The following is a 17,807-nucleotide window of genomic DNA, read 5'->3' as shown; positions in this document are numbered from 1 at the left end:
GTTGGTTGTTGCATATTGAGTTCCTCTGATTTTAATGTTGTTTGATCTTTATTTAACAATGTGTGATATTTTTTAGTCTTAGTTTTCTGAGACAGCGATAGATATGCATCTTCATCGTTACATAGTCAAAATTGCTCTTGGGGCAATATGATAAGCCCAGACTAAGAAGTTGTTCGTAAGCTTTGGATAGATATACGTTGCAGTCATTTTTACTTCCATTTCGATCTCTCTATTGTTTGTTTTTTGGGTTGGTTGTCTTTCATATTTGCTTTCCTCCTCTGCCTGCGTTTGAAGTTCCTGCTGGATCTACTTTCATTCTTTGTGTTCTTGGACGGAGGATTTACCTCCAGTCTTGGCATAAAAAATGCAATTCTTCCGCAAGCGAGGGCTTCAGAGGTAGTGGACCAACTCTAGGATTTCTTAGGTTGAATTCAGACTCACTTTCCTCTGCTGAGCCTAAATCTGAATTGGATGCATTGGGAAAGCGTTCTCTGTTGGTTGATGTGCTTGCGACCTGCTTATCACTCGGTTTGAACTTAGATATTCTGAGTGAATTGTATTTCCTAGAAAATTTAAATATTTGTCCTAATTCATAGTCTGTCTTGTCCCTTTGGAATTTTTAGGTTTTTCTTTCTTTTATATTGTCTTCCTCTTTCTTTAATCTTGTTATCATCTCATTGCGTAATTTGGTTATCTCATCTGACTGTCCCATGCCTTCTAATTCCTCATTGATTTTATCAATCTGGTCCAATAACTCTGCTCGATCTGTGTCAGCATACTTTACTAAAATTTGCACCAATCTTTTTGAAGTGTCCAAATTGCATTCAGCCCACTCCTTCATCACACTCAGGTTGGGGTTCTCGTAACTTGATGCAATAAGTATCCTAAACCCTCTAGGTATTCTACCTACATCAATATACTGATGCAAGGATCTTGACTCCCACCATTTGCTTTGTTCCTGCCTCATGTTTTTTTTTCGTTTTTTTTTATTTGACCTTAATGGTATTAGATGTATTGCTTGTTGTTACATTATTGACTCTCCCACTTGGAGTCGTAGATGGCAGGTCACTAAACATATCTGAAGCTGCCACTTCTCGGTCCCGCAGCGTGTCAGCCGGCATTGCTGTGTAATTTGTGTACGTGAAAGAGTTTCTTCAATAAATACGGTTACGCAATCCTCGTATTGCACATCTCTCCTCCCCAGCTTTTTACCAATGCCTGCCTTACTTATAGTCGGTGCCGTCCGCGTCCCCCGACTCAGCTTCAGCAACCACTGTTAGTTTCAGTGGTATTCTCCGGTGCCAGGGAGTCACTTTCAATTGCGAGGCACTCCCCGGAAAGTTTGGTTTCACTTTCTGCCGTCGTCCAAGTGGAGAGGGGGTTCGTATAAAGCCAAGTGAAACCTTCCCAGCTTGTATATCACCTGGATTCTTCTTGCACACAGACACGTACCACCAAATAAGTGCATAAATTATTTTATTGCGATGTAGCCATTATGCTTTTCGGCTCAGATCAAGCCTTGATGACATGACAAACACTACAGCTTCAACCTTTTCTTTTTAAGGTGACAAGTACTCTGTGCAATGTGCGACCTGCAAACAGTATGCAGTCATAGACATAAAGGAAACCAGAGTACATTACAGAAACAATACATTATAAACACATTTGACAAATTTGAACATCGTTAATAAATATTCTGAATGAATATTTTAAAACCATGAACATTTTGTTAAAATTGTATGTAAGTTTTAATTGTTCACCATTTGATTTACAGAAATCAATTTGTAGGTAAAGATATCCTTACAATATTGTATGTAAATGTAACTGTATAATACATTCTTACCCACAGTATTTGATACCACGTTCCTCAAATTCACAAAATCTTTGAGTATTGTATTGTCAGTTTATTTATGTGTGCAAAACGACTGCCTTGAAGGGCAAATGCGTTTAGTCTCATCTTAAAGTGTTTATAATACCTTAGTGTTGGTCCCCAGGGACTTAGGGGTCCGTAAAGGACTCCCGGATATACATGCTTACAGCCCTGGGGATGTAACAGGTCCCCGCAATTATAAACTAGAAATTGGGCAATGCCCTGGGGACCTGGCCCACCAGGGGGCCTCATTTAAATAAAGCACTTTTTTTCCGTCCAGATTCGCGCAACCAGCGCGAATTCGGCAGATTAAAAAAAATGCTTTTTTGGGCCCTGGGGGTCCTTGTGGGACCCCCTGAGCAGACCTAGGGGGTCAGGGTGTTTCTACCCTGCCCCCTTTTCTTGTTTGTCTGGTTTGTTTCACTGTTTTCTTGTGACTCGGTTCTACAGAGTCACAAGATGGCTGCCAACACTTCCTGGTTTGAAGTGTTGGCAGACAATTAAAATTAAGCTTGTGGTCGGTAGGGGTCGCAACTCCACCACGGCCATAGATATCGATATTTTTATTTTTTTAATTTCTCAGCAAATACTGAACTGATTTACACTATTTTCTAAAAGGTCGCTTTCTAGGCCAAGCAGTACCTTTGCCAAATTTGGTGTGATTCCGTTCAGCAGTTCAGGCTGTAGCCTTGGCTAATGTTTCCTATGGGAAATTGATTTTTGGACTTTTATTTTTTGAATTTCAACTACTGAACGATTTACACCATTTTAAAAAAAAGGTCACTTTCTGAACCAAGAGCTACCTTTTAGCCAAATTTGGTGTAATTCCATTCAGCAGTTCGGGCTGTAGCCTTGGCTAAAATTTCCTATGGAAATTAACATGGAGAAAACACTTTTTTGGACCCCCCTTTTTTCTCAGCCCTGCTTGATGAATCACCCCCAAACTTTCAGGATAGGAGCTGACCTTGATGAAACAATCTTTTGGAGAATTTTTCAATTTTTTTCAGCTCAAAGGTGCACTTTCCGGACGTGTCAAATACATTCGCAGGCGCGTTTCTTCATTTTCACTTTCCTCAGTGCGGTAAAAAACATCTGACACTCAGGCACTGTTAAAATGATTTGTTGCTTTTATTTGGTATTATCTTAACCAATAGGAAGGCAGCGTGAGGCATCTCCAACCAGTCCAATTAAAATTCAATCTGCCGCTGCCATTTAGTGCCGGAAACGTCCCTCGCCTGCCGTCGGTTGCAATACACAGCTTGCTGGGGATGTCCGTCAAATGGCTGAAGCACCCTGAATTTGGATAATTCACGACCTTCTTGGTTGACAGGGCTGTGTCAGCGGTGGTTCAGTCAGGTAATTGTACCTGCTCCAAGCCTCCACCGAATGCCAGCTTTCTGAACTCACGGCGAGTGCATCCTGACACGGGGATGGAACCTTTGTGTTCTACAGCAACTTTAGCTCAAAGGCGCACTCTCTGGATGTGTCAAATACATTCGCAGAAGCGTTTCAGTATTTTCGCTTTCCTCAGTGCGGTCAGTGATGTCATTTGAGATGTTATCAGTGATGTCACTGACCATGTCATGAATGATGTAATATGTGACATCATCAGCAGTGGATTGCGGGCGCGCGAGATATAGTTAATACAACTAACTATATCGGAGGAATTTCAATAGTTTTGTATGAGTGAAATGTCCAGCTAACTATAACACCCCTAAAATCTACAGTTTTTTAAGTGAATTTCTAAGGTTTTTTAAATGCTAAGTCCTAACTATATCAGGCCTGAAACCTATGTTTTTTTCAGTGAATGCTACGGTCCAGTGAGAAGGAGGCGTCTGCTCGCAGTAGTCCAGCGCAGCTCGGAGGAGCGGGTGTGAGACGGCAGGAGTGGACTTCGAACTCGAACAGGTACCGGGCAAATCCGGGAGAGGTCGGAAGGTGGGAGGTGTGAATATAGTAGCCCCAGAGAGCCGACGGAATTGGGACTTAAAAAAGTCGAAGGCAGTGGGTGAAGTTAATAACAACTAAAGTTAAACAATCAGCGACCATGTCAGCAGCAACAGTGAAGACCCGAGAGAGCGCAGCGGAAGAGCTGTTTTCTAGTGAGGCAACTCGACCAAAGGCAAAGGAAACTAATACCAGCAGCAAGAGTGCAGCTGAAGGGATGGAATTAAAAGACAAATATAAGGCACTCGAAAAGCTTATGCGCACGGAAATGGTAAAATTGTGGGAGGCCAAATCACTTCGCCGATATTTGGAAGTCAATCGTATACCCAGGGGGTTGAGAATAATGATTGCCCCATCTTATGACACGCCAAATCCCACCTTAATGGCAGAGTGGGCGGAATGTAACCTAGACTCTTCCCGAAAGCTGGTGGAACTACTAGTGAAACATGCAGAGAAAGATCGGGAGGAGATTCTACCCAGGATAGATACCTTGCGCAATGAAATACAGGCGATGAGTGACCCGCAAACGTCTAAAACCAAATTCGAGGAGGAAATGGAACAAAAATTGAAGAAGGAAGAAGACAAGATAAAAAATTGCAAGGCGTACAAATGCAGGAGGGGTAAGGAGGATTACGAAAATGGCAGAATATTTACGTTCTCCAGAAAATACGACACCATGCGAAAAAATACTGGCAAACCAAGTAATCAAAATACCCGCCAAACCCCTCAACCGTCACAACCCTCGCAACCCACGAGGGAACCAGAACCAGAGACATCATCTCTATCGGGATCCAGTGTATACACGGAAAGCGGGTCAGAAGGAGGTGATAATCTAGCTGAAACTGTAAAACCAACTGTGGGTGAAGAGTTGGAATACATACGTCGGAGCCGGCGTGAAACATTGCGTTCAGCAGGAACAAAGCAGCCGGCAAAAAACGAACAAGGAGCAGGCTGGAGAGGAGGGTCTCCCAAAGGAAATGCAACGAAGCGAGGAGGATGGGGCCGTGGGGCGTGGAAGAACAAACAACCGTAACAAACACAGGAACTCTAAACAGGAGTTTAAATGCTAATACCATCATCAACTTGGCGAATATAGATTTAAGAATGGCAGAAAAACAGCTGTTGTCTTTAGGTCTTTCAAATTGCCCCGAAAAAGTAACTTTCAATACACAAAAACAAGGGCCGATGTCCTCCAATTTATACGGAAACGTAAGTTGCAGAAGTTTCAGTCAATTAGTAAATCAAAAACAAAACCTAGTGCGGAACAATCAGGACTTACTATGAACTTGGTAGCCAGTGACTATGAACTAGTAACAGCAGTTCAAAGCATAATTAATGTGCAAAATAATACACAAAGCGACATGGAGTCACAATATGAAAATGCTCTAACATCATCAGCATTTCCAATCCTCAATAATCAACAAGTGAGGGGTTTGGCTAACAAAAAGCCGGAAATCCCTTTAAAAAAGAAATCCAAATTTGTGCCTATAATGACAAAAGATTCCATAGATGTTTTCAATGATGCAGTGGTGGTCCAAGTCAAGAAATTAAACACCAAAATTCAAATGACAAAAAGGAAAAGATCGAAAGAAGAAATACAATATGATCAATTGTTGGACAAACTAAAGAAAGAAAATAATGTGGTAATAAGAAATTCAGACAAAGGAGGAAATATTGTGTTGTGGCCCCTTTCGCAATATCTAACTGAAGCAAACAATCAGCTCAGCGATACACAATGTTACCACCACAGCTGTCCCATCAAATATAAACAGATGCAGGATGATTTATGCAGTAAATTGCTGGCATGGAAAAGTCTTGGACTTCTAAATATGGAAGAATTCAAATTTTTAAAAAAAGAACACCCGAGAACGCCAGTGGTTTATTTCATACCAAAAATTCTTAAAGACAAAGAAAGACCTCTGGGACGGCCGATCATTGCGGCATGTGATGGTCCACTTGAAAATCTGTCCAAATACATAGACTTCTTTCTGCAAGAACACGTGTGTAAGTTGGAATCCTACGTAAAAGACACTGAAGCCTTTTTGTCCAAAATTGGTAGAGTAAAATGGGAGAATGGATACTACCTAATAACTCTGGATGTCTCCTCATTCTACACGTGTATTAGGAATGCTGATGGATTGAGAGCAGTTAAATATTTTCTAGCAAAAAGACCAATGGAATTCACAATGCACAACAAAATGCTCATGGATATGTTGATATTTTGTTTGGAGCACAATTTTTTCCTTTTTAACAAGCAAATGTACCGACAAGTTCAGGGGGTTGCCATGGGGGCCAGCTTCTCCCCCAGCTACGCCTGTTTATTCATGGGCTGGTGGGAGGAGCTGGTCGTTAGAAGGCAGTACCATGGTATCTGCAAGGACAATATTGTATCATGGCTACGGTACATTGATAACTTGATAATAGTGTGGAAGGGCAACCTAGAGGAAGCAGAGGCATTCATTGAAAGCATCAATAACAACCAGGTGAATGTAAGTTTTACATCAAATATTAGTAATAGTCAGGTCTCCTTCCTTGATGTGTTAGTCAATATAGACTGTAATAACATTAAAACCACTTTATTTAGAAAGGAAACGGCAGGGAATACCCCGCTACATGCAACCAGTGCACATCCAACACACCTAATTCGCAGCATCCCCTATGGGGAAATGCTGAGGCTGCGTAGAATATGTAGTGATGAGGGAGAACTAAAGAAACACCAACAGGAAAGCAAAAGTAGATTTCTGGATAGAGGCTACAGCGCTAAAACAATAGATGCAGCAATCATCAAGTCGAGATTGAAGTCAAGGGAAGAACTTCTGGGTGCAGTGGATGCCACTGTAATTGAGAACAAGGGAAGCACACAAACACCTGAGGACACACCCAGAATAATCATGACATACAACCGACAGCATAGGGAATTGCGCAAAATAATACAGCGCAATTGGCATCTAGTCAAAGATGATCCTGTTATCGGTAAAAGTCTCCCTGACTACCCGGCAATAACATACAGGAAGGCGACCTCCATGGGGGATGTGTTGGTAAAGAGCAGCCCTAAATACAGGGAAAACACAGGGTGGTCATTAGCCCGGAAGGGATTTTACAAATGCCCCAGTTGTAAGGCTTGCACATATGGTGTAAATAAAACTTCCTATATGACAGCCTTTAGCTTAAAACCGCAGACCATAAAATATCACTTGACCTGTAAAAGTGAGTATGTTGTCTACATACAAGAATGTAGCTGCAATTTAAAATATGTTGGCAGTACAAAGCTTCCAAGCCATAAGAGAATCTTGCAGCACATCAGGGCGATTAACAACAATGACACAAATTACCCTGTGGCAAGGCATTTCCATGAAGTGTATGGAGGTAACCCCAAAGATTTGGGATATTATATAATTGACACTGTCGCAATGCAGAGAAGAGGTGGGGACAGGGAAGGAATGTTAAGCCGGTTAGAAACACATTACATACTAACATTAGATACAAAACAGCCCAAAGGTTTGAATATGAGTGAGGATATGTATACGTTTCTGGATTAACAGTCTTGATTATTAATGGAAATTGCACGATGAAAATTGTGGTTACTTATTGATGAGAAAATGTTCCAAACTCTATGAAATATCACTATGTAAATATTTTACTAGTTTTGGTACAATATTTATGACTTTTTTAAAAGAGAGGTATTTTTAGTATATCTATTTTTTGTATACAACATAGGTTTTAACTATTTATGGAATTTTAACGACTGAATGAATGAATTGATTTGTATTTTGTTGGAATACTGGTTTTATCAATTGTGGGAATCATTCTTTGAAAGTTGAGAGAAAGCCATGAGTTAGTTAAGCCTATGGAAATACCGTCTTGATATTCAACAATTCATAAAGTACTCTTTGTCTTTAGTTGAAGAAACGCTTCATGTATAAATTTAAAAAAAACTAAGCAATCACTTAGGGTGTTATGATTTGGCACAAGTTATAAAAGTCTATATTTTTAATTGTGTTGTTATTCTTTAACACATTTTTGATATTAGTTGGAAGTGGGTTCAGGGGATGCACAGTAGTATTATGGTTTCTAGATGTCTAGGAAAACAACAGTTGGATGTGATAAAATTTTGGGTTCGAAAAATGGAAAAAAGGTTGGGAATGTAACATGTGGAAGTTTACATTTATGTTTTCAATTATGTATTTAACATTCAGAACAGAATCCCATGGTTCATTACTGTATTTGAAGCAAGTATGAAATACTGTATTATGCAGATAGTCACTTTTGCTTCCCCATTTTTCCAATAATGTATTTTACACTTATAATTGAACCCAATCGGAAAATTGTATTTTACCTATCACACAGAAAATGAAGTATGTACGACTGTTAAGTTATTCTTCTATGTCTATCTATGCACTGTCACTTAAAAGGAGGTGCATCACACAACTCTGTTGTCATGTGATCAAGGCAGGGAGCTGCCGAAACGCGTCATGATGATGTGGTCGCACTTTGAAATAAATTAAAAAGAAGCACTAAATTGGGTCTACCTCGTCTCATTGCAAGTCTGTGGAGAGAAGTTGTGGAGGACGAGCCTTGCAGCATATATATAAAAAACCCATACAACCTAAGAAATCTGAATTCAAAACTCCTTAAAATTAACTTACTTTCAATGACATCGAAGGATGTCCTATGAACAGTGTCCACTCTGTTGTGCTATAAATATTTTCAGCCCGCCACTTTCTGAAAGAAAACCTCCATCGTTTTGAAAAATATGTTACATACAACAAAAGACTTCTCACATTCTACCACATGTTTCCACTAGGCCAAATCATGTTGCAGCGATTCACAAGTCTTGTAATTCTTCCAATCAAATCCCGTCATTTTCTATTTTCGCAACTTTCAAAAAGAAAACATTTAAGATTATTTTCACAATCCTGGACTACTAATATCTTACCCTTCTTTGTCACTCATGTTCTCCTTTTCCTATGACACTGATACTGCTTACTATGAAGCAGACTTACTTGCATCAGGTTTATATAGTTGGATTTTTAAATTGACATTATAATTAAAAGTTTTGGACCAATAATCTAGACAGCATTGCAGACTTACATTCCCTCTACTTGATGAACCTTTTGCAATTCCTCACAGGAAATCCCGAGATTCTTTCTTTAAAATTTTGGTTTTAAAAACACCAGGTAAGAATTTTTAAGATCAAATGGCAATTTTTTTTTTAAAGTTACAACGGAATCATTGCAGAATGACCAGCCGTTTTGAGACTTTAAATAAGCTGTATAATGTCCTGATGTTGTTGAAGGACCATCGTGATAGATAATTGCTACAGTTACAAAAGTCGATAACCTGCTTCAAAATGAGGACATGTTACACCCTATATTCAATTTTGAAATTTCTGACACTGAAATGTTAGAAAGTTTAATGAATTATGAAACAGAATCAAAATAAAAAAAAATACTTTAAAAATAAAGAAAACAAAAAAAAAACAACAAAAACAACAAATAATTAACATACAGTAATAGAAAAGTCTATCATTCTTTTATCCTTATAGTACGCTACCCAGAACGCTTTCCGGTTCGCGAACTTGGCGCTTACCACGCAAAAAAAAAAAAAAAATTTTTTTTTTGACCCTCCTGGGCCCTTTTAAAACCTCCACATAAAACCTAGGGGGTCAACGAGGATCTACTATGCCCCCTTATGGTAATTTCCCCCTTTGTTTTGGCCTCCTCTTGTCTCTCGTTCCTACCGAGAGACAAGATGGCGGCCGCTCCGGACTGTTTAGAATGTTGACAGACACCGGAGAGCCAATCAGCTTCGCTTCGCAAAGTTCCGATGCGCGAAAAGTTCGCTAACCGGATCGCTGCCCGGAGCGCTGTTACAGATATATATCTTGTTTTAAACGTTAATTTCTCAAAATCCACTGAAGCACATATATTAAGACCTAGCAAAGGCACATCGGGCTAACAGTCCCTACAATTTTGCCAAGTTTGGTGGAAATCCATTCAGCCGTTCGGGCTAAAAGTGAGGCCAACCGCCCTATGGAAATTAACATGGGAAAAACGTGTTTTGGGACCCCCCTTTTATCTCAGCCCCCCCTTGCCGAACACCCCCCAAATTTCCAGGAGCTGCTCAGAAACAAAATGTGCCATTTTCCAGAAAATTTCAGCCAATTCCATCCACAAACGCCAAAGTTATTAGACATAGAATTTTCAAAAATCCCATAGGGAAAAAATCCTAACTATATATACCTACTGGCGACCGCCAGTAGGTAGTATATATATATATATATATATATATTCACAGAAAAAACCATAGGTTATAGTGGATATATAGTTAGGAATTTGCATTTACAAAACCTTGAAAATTCAATGAAAAAACCATTGGTTTTAGGCCATATATAGTTAGGGATTTGCATTTACAAAACCTTATTTTACTCGCATAAAACCATTGAAATTCCATATATAGTTATAAGCGCTAACTATATATCGCGCACCCGCAATCCACTGCTGATGATGTCACATATTACATCATTCATGACATGGTTAGTGACATCACTGATGACATCACTGATGACATCTCAAATGACATCACTGATGACATCACTGATGACATCATCCAGTGACTGTATGTTTCTGTAAAGTTAAAATATCTCTTACATATTGAAGAATGAGTGGATATATAAGTGTCTGGATGAAGGATTTAGTAGGTGCATGACTGACTGTATGAGTGAGTGATTAAATGTGTCTCACTGAGTGCATGGGTTAGTGACTAAACTGTCTTAATTTGTGCATCATTATGTCTGTTGTTCTGTAAACTGTTGCATGTGTTGATAAGTAGCTATATGAGTAACTATATGGGTTATTGATTGGTTGCCCAAGTATTTGTATGGGATACTGAGTGTGTGTGTGGGTGGCTGGGAGGTGTGTGACTCTGTGCATAGATGTGTGAGCAGTTGATTCACTAGATGTATGGTTTCAAAAGTGCATGTGGAAACAGCTGTATGGGCGGTTGACTGTGTGCATGAGTGTATTGGTGAGTGAATGGATATCTCAGTGCTACATGTCAAAGTAAGTACATATGTAAAACACAGTACATGTGAGAGTTGACATATATAAATAACTGTGCATAAGAGCCAGTGAATGTGTGAGTGGCTGTATGGATCATTGTGAACTTGTATCAGGGATTGTATAAGAGAGTAAATATGTGTTAGTATATGTTTGAATAAGTAAAGTTTGTATAACTGTATATTTGAGGAAATGGAGGTGTGATTGATTCTTTGCATGACTGACTAGGTGTGTGAGTAACTCCATGGATGAGTGACAGTCTGTGAGTGTCTGTTTACACTGATTGTATCTAAGGTTATATTAGAGTCTGAAGAGGTTCATCGTATTATCACATGAATGATATCATCAGTGATGTTATCAGTCATGTCAAATGAGATGTTTTCAGTGATGTCATCAGTGATGTCATTTGAGATGTCATCAGTGATGTCATCAGTGATGTCACTAACCATGTCATGAATGATGTAATATGTGACATCATCAGCAGTGGATTGCGGGTGCGCGATATATAGTTAGCGCTTATAACTATATATGGAATTTCAATGGTTTTATGCGAGTAAAATAAGGTTTTGTAAATGCAAATCCCTAACTATATATGGCCTAAAACCAATGGTTTTTTCATTGAATTTTCAAGGTTTTGTAAATGCAAATTCCTAACTATATATCCACTATAACCTATGGTTTTTTCTGTGAATTTCATTGGTTTTTTAATAGCAAATATGAAAAGCTTTAAAATGTCAAGTACGTGATAGATAAAAACATTTTCGTATTTATGCACGCTGATGTGCTTTGAACGCTGCACCCCCCCCCCCCTCCCCTCTTTTGTCTTAGTAGTACTCTCTCTTTGCAGATACTGAAGGGTAGTTAACGCAGGCCTTTACCCCCGTTGTAATCCGACGTGCCTGCTTGTCTCTCCATTTGATTGATTGTTGTCCAAGCATTTACTGTTTTAGAATTGGTTCTCTTTGGATCATTCTCTATTTACAAACAAGCACAAAGTCGCAATACTCTGTTTAGTCTTTGCAGATAGTGAAAAATCGTGTAAAAAAATAAAAGTAATCGAGCAAAATCAGTAGGCCACTAATTGGATCTCTTTTTGACCTCGCTAAAATAGAAATATTAGGAACAACCCTTCATGAGAAATACGAAAATAGTGAGATGAACTGAGCTCCACACCATGAGGGCTGCAAGACAACTCGGCTCCATCACCCATCCCGCACAAAATAACGACAAACCCTATGCAAATATTAAAAATATAGACAACACACCAGCAAAGAAACAGGGTAAAACATTTTATTAAAAAACTATTTACATAACGTTGGTTTATAAGATGATGTCAGTAGTGGACCGATGTGTGAATAGGTCGAAAGCAGCACAAGGCTCCAAGATCCGGATGGCAAGCTCCTGGATGTTGGGTGCCATAGTTCAGAGTTCTGAGTTTGAGCCTTTTTCAATGCCTGTGCTTTGTTGAATCAAAATGGCGGCTTGACACAAAGCTGACTCAAGCGTTGCTACTGATGCTATGCAGACCAAAACTGGTTTTCAGTTTGTACATTTTTCTAGATTTTTCAATCCAAGTTTGGTTGACTTTGTAGAACGATGGCTTCAAATTTTCAACATACGGTGTGGTGGCGCTGACTGGGAGGGGCCGCTTCGCTCCTGCCCCCTCCCCAAGTAAGATTTTCATACGTGAAAGTACGTTAATGGTTTTGGTCCCTGAGTTGCTTCGATGTCACTGCCATTCTCAAATGGCATAAGTTCTGGATGTTGGGTGCCATAGTTAAGAGTTCTGAGCAGCGCTTGTAACACTGTCTGAAGCTTATTTCCACCTACTGCAGCTTCACTATTCTCAAAGTAAGTGAGTGTCGTTTATGGACCTGACTGCATTAGAAAACAATGTGATATGTTACCTTCCTAAACAGCTTGACGGAGGCCCCTGAGGGGCGGTGTGATGGCCATGGACTCGGAGAAGACGCTTGGCTCCGACACCCTCCCCAAGTCTTATAGCACTGGTGTAGCCTGAGATCGCCCCCGACATAGGCGGCCGGCTCCCGGGGTCCGGCGGAACTTTTTGCCTTTTGATGACTCTTCAATTCTGAACCTTGTCCCATCCAGCTGAGTTGCGCCCACTCTTGCGGCTACAGCATCTTGCCCACCATCCAGCTGAATTGCGCCCACTCTTGCGGTGCAGCGATAGGCGGCTGCCACAGGACTCTCAAAATGGCGGCCGGCTCTTCGGTTTTGGGCCTGGTCCACTAAAATGGCCCTGGGACACCTTTGAACTCGGACGCTTCCCTGATAGGGCTTGGGTCCCATTCTCGAAAAGCGTCCCCTCAGCCGTGAAGATTCTACAAAAGTCTTGGGGGCCTCCGACTCCCGCAGGCTTCTGGTGGGGAGCGGCTGCCATGATTGCTCGTGGAATGGCCACGACGGAGCTACGAGATGGTAGTGGTCTCATGCTGACGCCAGCTTTAGTCTGAAACATCCAGAAACACTGTAGACTACCAATTCGATCAGTTCCGGTAGCGCCCCAACATGACCCGGAAGAGAAGAACTTGCCCTCCCCTCTTTGACTGATGGTTCTTGTTGCCTGTCCCCTCTGTTATCATTTAACAGAACTTTTTGGACTGCTGAAAGGGGTTGTGTTCCGAACGCTGGTTGGTGGAGACATTTTGACTATATTCTTGACCTACGTTGTCGCGTAATGCGTTATATGACACGCCGCGTTACCGCACCCGGAAGTGATCCGAGGCGCGGCGCGTAGCGCGTAACGTAAGCATAACAGGTCATGTGACTTGTTAATAAAACTTTTCATTGGTTCATTTTACTTTTGTTAATTTAATGATGAAAAGCTTGGTCATATGACCTAAAAATTACGCTTTTTATTGTTTTCGAACAATATTTTTTTTTCAAACATATGTTATAATATTCCAGGCTAATGTACTTTCCCGGAAAATTTACAACTGTCTTGTAAGTAAAATATATTCCTTTTTCGAGAAAAAGGGCATTTCTTCCTTCCATGACGGAGCCGTTGAGTAAAAGAGATTCGGCCTGCTGTCTTAGTCGCCGATACGCCTGATTATCAGATTCTTATCGATCACTTTATATTGCAGACATGAAAAACACAACTGCCCTTAAGCATTTATCTTTACTGCGTTCCTACATATTATACCTTTTATCCGTCATGTAATTGGACTGCTTTATTTCACTTGCCTTTACTGATTCGAAAACAGTGACTAAAAGTAAAAACTTTACCAATGTAAATACTACTACCGTGTTTTGTTTTAAAAACCTTTATTGTGAAAATGTCAGTATACAAATACGGGCCTATAACCACGTGGGCCGGCCACGGAGCAAACTGAAATCGTATATGATGAGGAGACATTTACACTGTAGAAGAACGTAACGAGCGGGCCATTAGGTTGCAAGAACAAAGGTGTCTAACAGTTGCGGAATCGGTGGACGTACATTTTGTAATTAAAATACGACAGGGCCACTTACAATAACATTTTCTAGATATACATTTGCGGGCAAGGAGTTACGAGTCCCATTTATACCGGCGCCATTTTGGGCGAGGCCGGGCAGGTCCAAGATATAGTCAAAATGTCTCCACCAACCATCGGCCAGACCAGAACCCCTTTCGGCCCTTTATGCTACAAGATGGTGTCTTCCATTCAGAAAATATTGTTGGCAGCATTTTGAAAGGAAACAGAAACAGCCGTTCTCCTAGTGAGTTTCACATTGTTACATTTAGGAAGAATGTTGAAGAGTAGTATGTGGAAAATCTGAAGCCATTTTTCTACAAACTCTCAATCAGACTTGGATGGAAAAAAAAAAACCTGAAGAATGTACAAACTGAAAACCAATTTTTGTCTGTATAGCATCAACAGTAACGCTTGAGTCAGCTTTGTGTCAAGCCGCCATTTTCATTCAATCAATAGCGTCCCCCTGCACACATTCAGGGACCTGGTCGTGTCTTCAGATGAAACGGATTGTAGGAAAAGAAGCAGAAAGGAAAAGGAAAAAAGTTCCGCCGGACCTCGGGAGCCGGCCGCCTATGTCATGTGCCACCTTTGGCCACACCAGGGCAATAGTGAAGCTGCAGCAGGTGCAAATAAGCTTCAGACAGTCTTACAAGCACTGCTCAGAACTCTCAACTGAGGCACTCAACATCCAGGACTTGCCATTCGGATCTTGGCGCCTTGTGCTGGATCCGACCTATTCACACATCGGTCCACTACTGACATCACCTCATAAGCCAACGGGGCACCCCACGCCGACTTTCGGCGCAGCATTGTAGGATGGCCACACCAGTGCGGCAACTTGCTGGACACAACATCGGGGCCATCCAGATCTCGGCGCGTTCGACTCACTGTACCGCAAGAGTGACCGCAACTCAGCTGGACACGCCATCTTTCGGCGCAGCATTGTAGGATGGCCACACCAGTGCGGCAATTTGCTGGACACCACCTCGGTGCCATCCGGATCTCGGCGCGTTCGAGTCACTGTACCGCAACAGTGACCGCAACTCAGCTGGACACGCCGTCTTTCGGCGCAGCATTGTAGGATGGCCACACCAGTGCGGAAATTTGCTGGACACCACCTTGGTGCCATCCGGATCTCGGCGCGTTCGAGTCACTGTACCGCAACAGTGACCGCAACTCAGCTGGACACGCCGTCTTTCGGCGCAGCATTGTAGGATGGCCACACCAGTGCGGCAATTTGCTGGACACCACCTCGGTGCCATCCGGATCTCGGCGCGTTCGAGTCACTGTACCGCAAGAGCGGGAGAAACTCAGCTGGACACGCCGTCTTTCGGCGCAGCATTGTAGGATGGCCACACCAGTGCAGCAATTTGCTGGACACCACCTCGGTGCCATCCGAATCTCGGCGCGTTGTGCTGCCTTCGGCCTATTCGCACATCGGTCCGCTACTGACGCCGCCTCACGTGCCAACGGATTTTCTACGCTTTTTGTAGCCCTATGCCGCATAACAGGTCATGTGACTTGTTTATAAAACTTTTCATTGGTTCATTTTACTTTTGGTTTCCTAAAGATGGAAGGCTTGGTCATATGACCTAAAAATAACACTTTTCATTGGTTTAGAACATTTTTTTTTCCCAAACGATGAAAGCCCCACCTTGTTTCTGGATCATTCAGACTGAAGCTGGCGTCAGCATGAGAGCACCACCATCTCGTGGCTCCGTCGTGGTCATTCCGCGAGCAATCATGGCAGCCGCTCCCCACCGGAAGCCTGCGGGAGTCGGGGGCCCCCAAGACTTTTGTAGAATCTTCACGGCTGAGGGGACGCTTTTCGAGAATGGAGCCCAAGCCCTAGCAGGCAAGCGTCCGAGTTCCAAGGTGTCCCAGGGCCATTTCAGTGGACCAGGCCCAAAACCGAGGAGCCGTCCGCCATTTTAAGAGCCATATGGCAGCCGCCTATCGCTGCACTGCAAGAGTGGGAGCAACTCAACAACATGGTGAGCGAGACGCTGTAGCCGCAGGAGCGGGCGCAACTCAGCTAGATGGCCGCCACCTGGGGAGGCCCGTTCACGCCGCCTCCCCCACGCCCCCCCCCCCCCCCCCCCCGGGGCACCGCACGCCAATTTTCGGAGCAGCATTGTAGGATACCAAAACCAGTGCGGCAGTTTACTGGACATCACCTGGGTGCCTGTCGTACATGTTGTGTCAGCCATGGGACACTGGACACAGTCCCATCAACATCTCAACGCGTTCTGCTGCCTTGGGACTATTCGCACAACAGACCGCTACTGACGAGGCCTCCCCCGCACCACCCGGGACGCCCCACGCTGTTTTTTCTGTGCTGCATTGTAGGATTCCAAAACCAGTGCGGCACCCAGGCGACATCACCTGGGTGCCGTCCAGAACTCTGCACGTTGTGCTGCCTTGGGACTATTCGCACAAAAGACAGCTTCTAACCATTGTTGCTTTTTGAGTTGAAAAATGTTTAAATGTTTTTAGTTTTTGTTCCGTTCATTATAGTTAAAAGTTAATAAAGTTTTATAATCTTACTTTGTTGGAGTGTTATCTATTTTTTTAAAAACGGGTGAATAGGGCCTTGAATCGGGTTATTGTCATGTGTGGGCTTTGGAAGTGTGCTGCTGCAGGATCGGACATTTCAAACTCAAATGCACGTTCTTTTTCTTACCTTTCCGAAGCATGGAGCGCAATAGCAGGCAGAGAAAGGGTGATGCACGTGTTGAACACTACCTGACCTGGCAAGTTGCTGGCAGTGCCCCCCCGCCCGCTCCTGAAAGAGGGCACACACACACCGCCGCCCCGAGTACTTCACAAATCTTTAAAAGACCATGCGCTTGTTCATGAGGCTTAAAAGGTTTATCACCTCTTCTAGAACCCCTGCATCGACCCTCTGACGTTTCCTGGAAAAATTACCATGTAACACAATACCAAGCCCTGTCAGCTGAAACCCCCAAGGAATCGTGGGGCATATTATCAAGGGGATTTATCTCCGCTTTTTTGGCTTTAAAAGCCATGGAAGCGGAGATAAAATTATCTCCCTATTACCAAGCTGTCGCTAACACCAGTTAGTGACAGCTAAAAGGAGATAGCGACCATCTTGGGCCCCGCTTTGCATGTCAGTGATACTTATCACTAATAACATGCAAAGTGGCGTGCCAAGATGTTAGCGACTGGAAACAGTCCCTAACATCGCTTTCTCCTATTACCAACTTTTGGAGATATTCGCGCTAAGCGCGAATATCTCCAAAATCTAACACCTGCCCTGAGCAGTTCTTAGCCATGTTATCCAATGGGAGGTGGATAACATGGCTAAGAGCATTTGCTCGATAATACATGAATATCGCTGACTTTTCTGTGATAATAGCAAGGTTTATCTGCGATAAAAATCGCCGATGTGCGGCGATAATTTTTGTCTCTAAACAAGTTAGAGACAAA

At 42.3% G+C, this 17,807-nt stretch overlaps 1 pseudogene; it reads right to left on the bottom strand.

The window, feature by feature from the left end:
* Positions 1–1,121, bottom strand: part of LOC147683334 (forkhead box protein I1-ema-like) — a 44,328-nt pseudogene extending 43,207 nt beyond the window's left edge.
* Between the last annotated feature and the right edge of the window lie 16,686 nt (positions 1,122–17,807).

The sequence above is a fragment of the Lissotriton vulgaris genome, chromosome 11, assembly GCF_964263255.1.
Source record: "Lissotriton vulgaris chromosome 11, aLisVul1.2, whole genome shotgun sequence".
Lineage (NCBI taxonomy): Eukaryota > Metazoa > Chordata > Amphibia > Caudata > Salamandridae > Lissotriton > Lissotriton vulgaris.
Note: the sequence above shows the minus strand (reverse complement) of the source record. Positions and strands in the feature narration are given on the sequence as shown.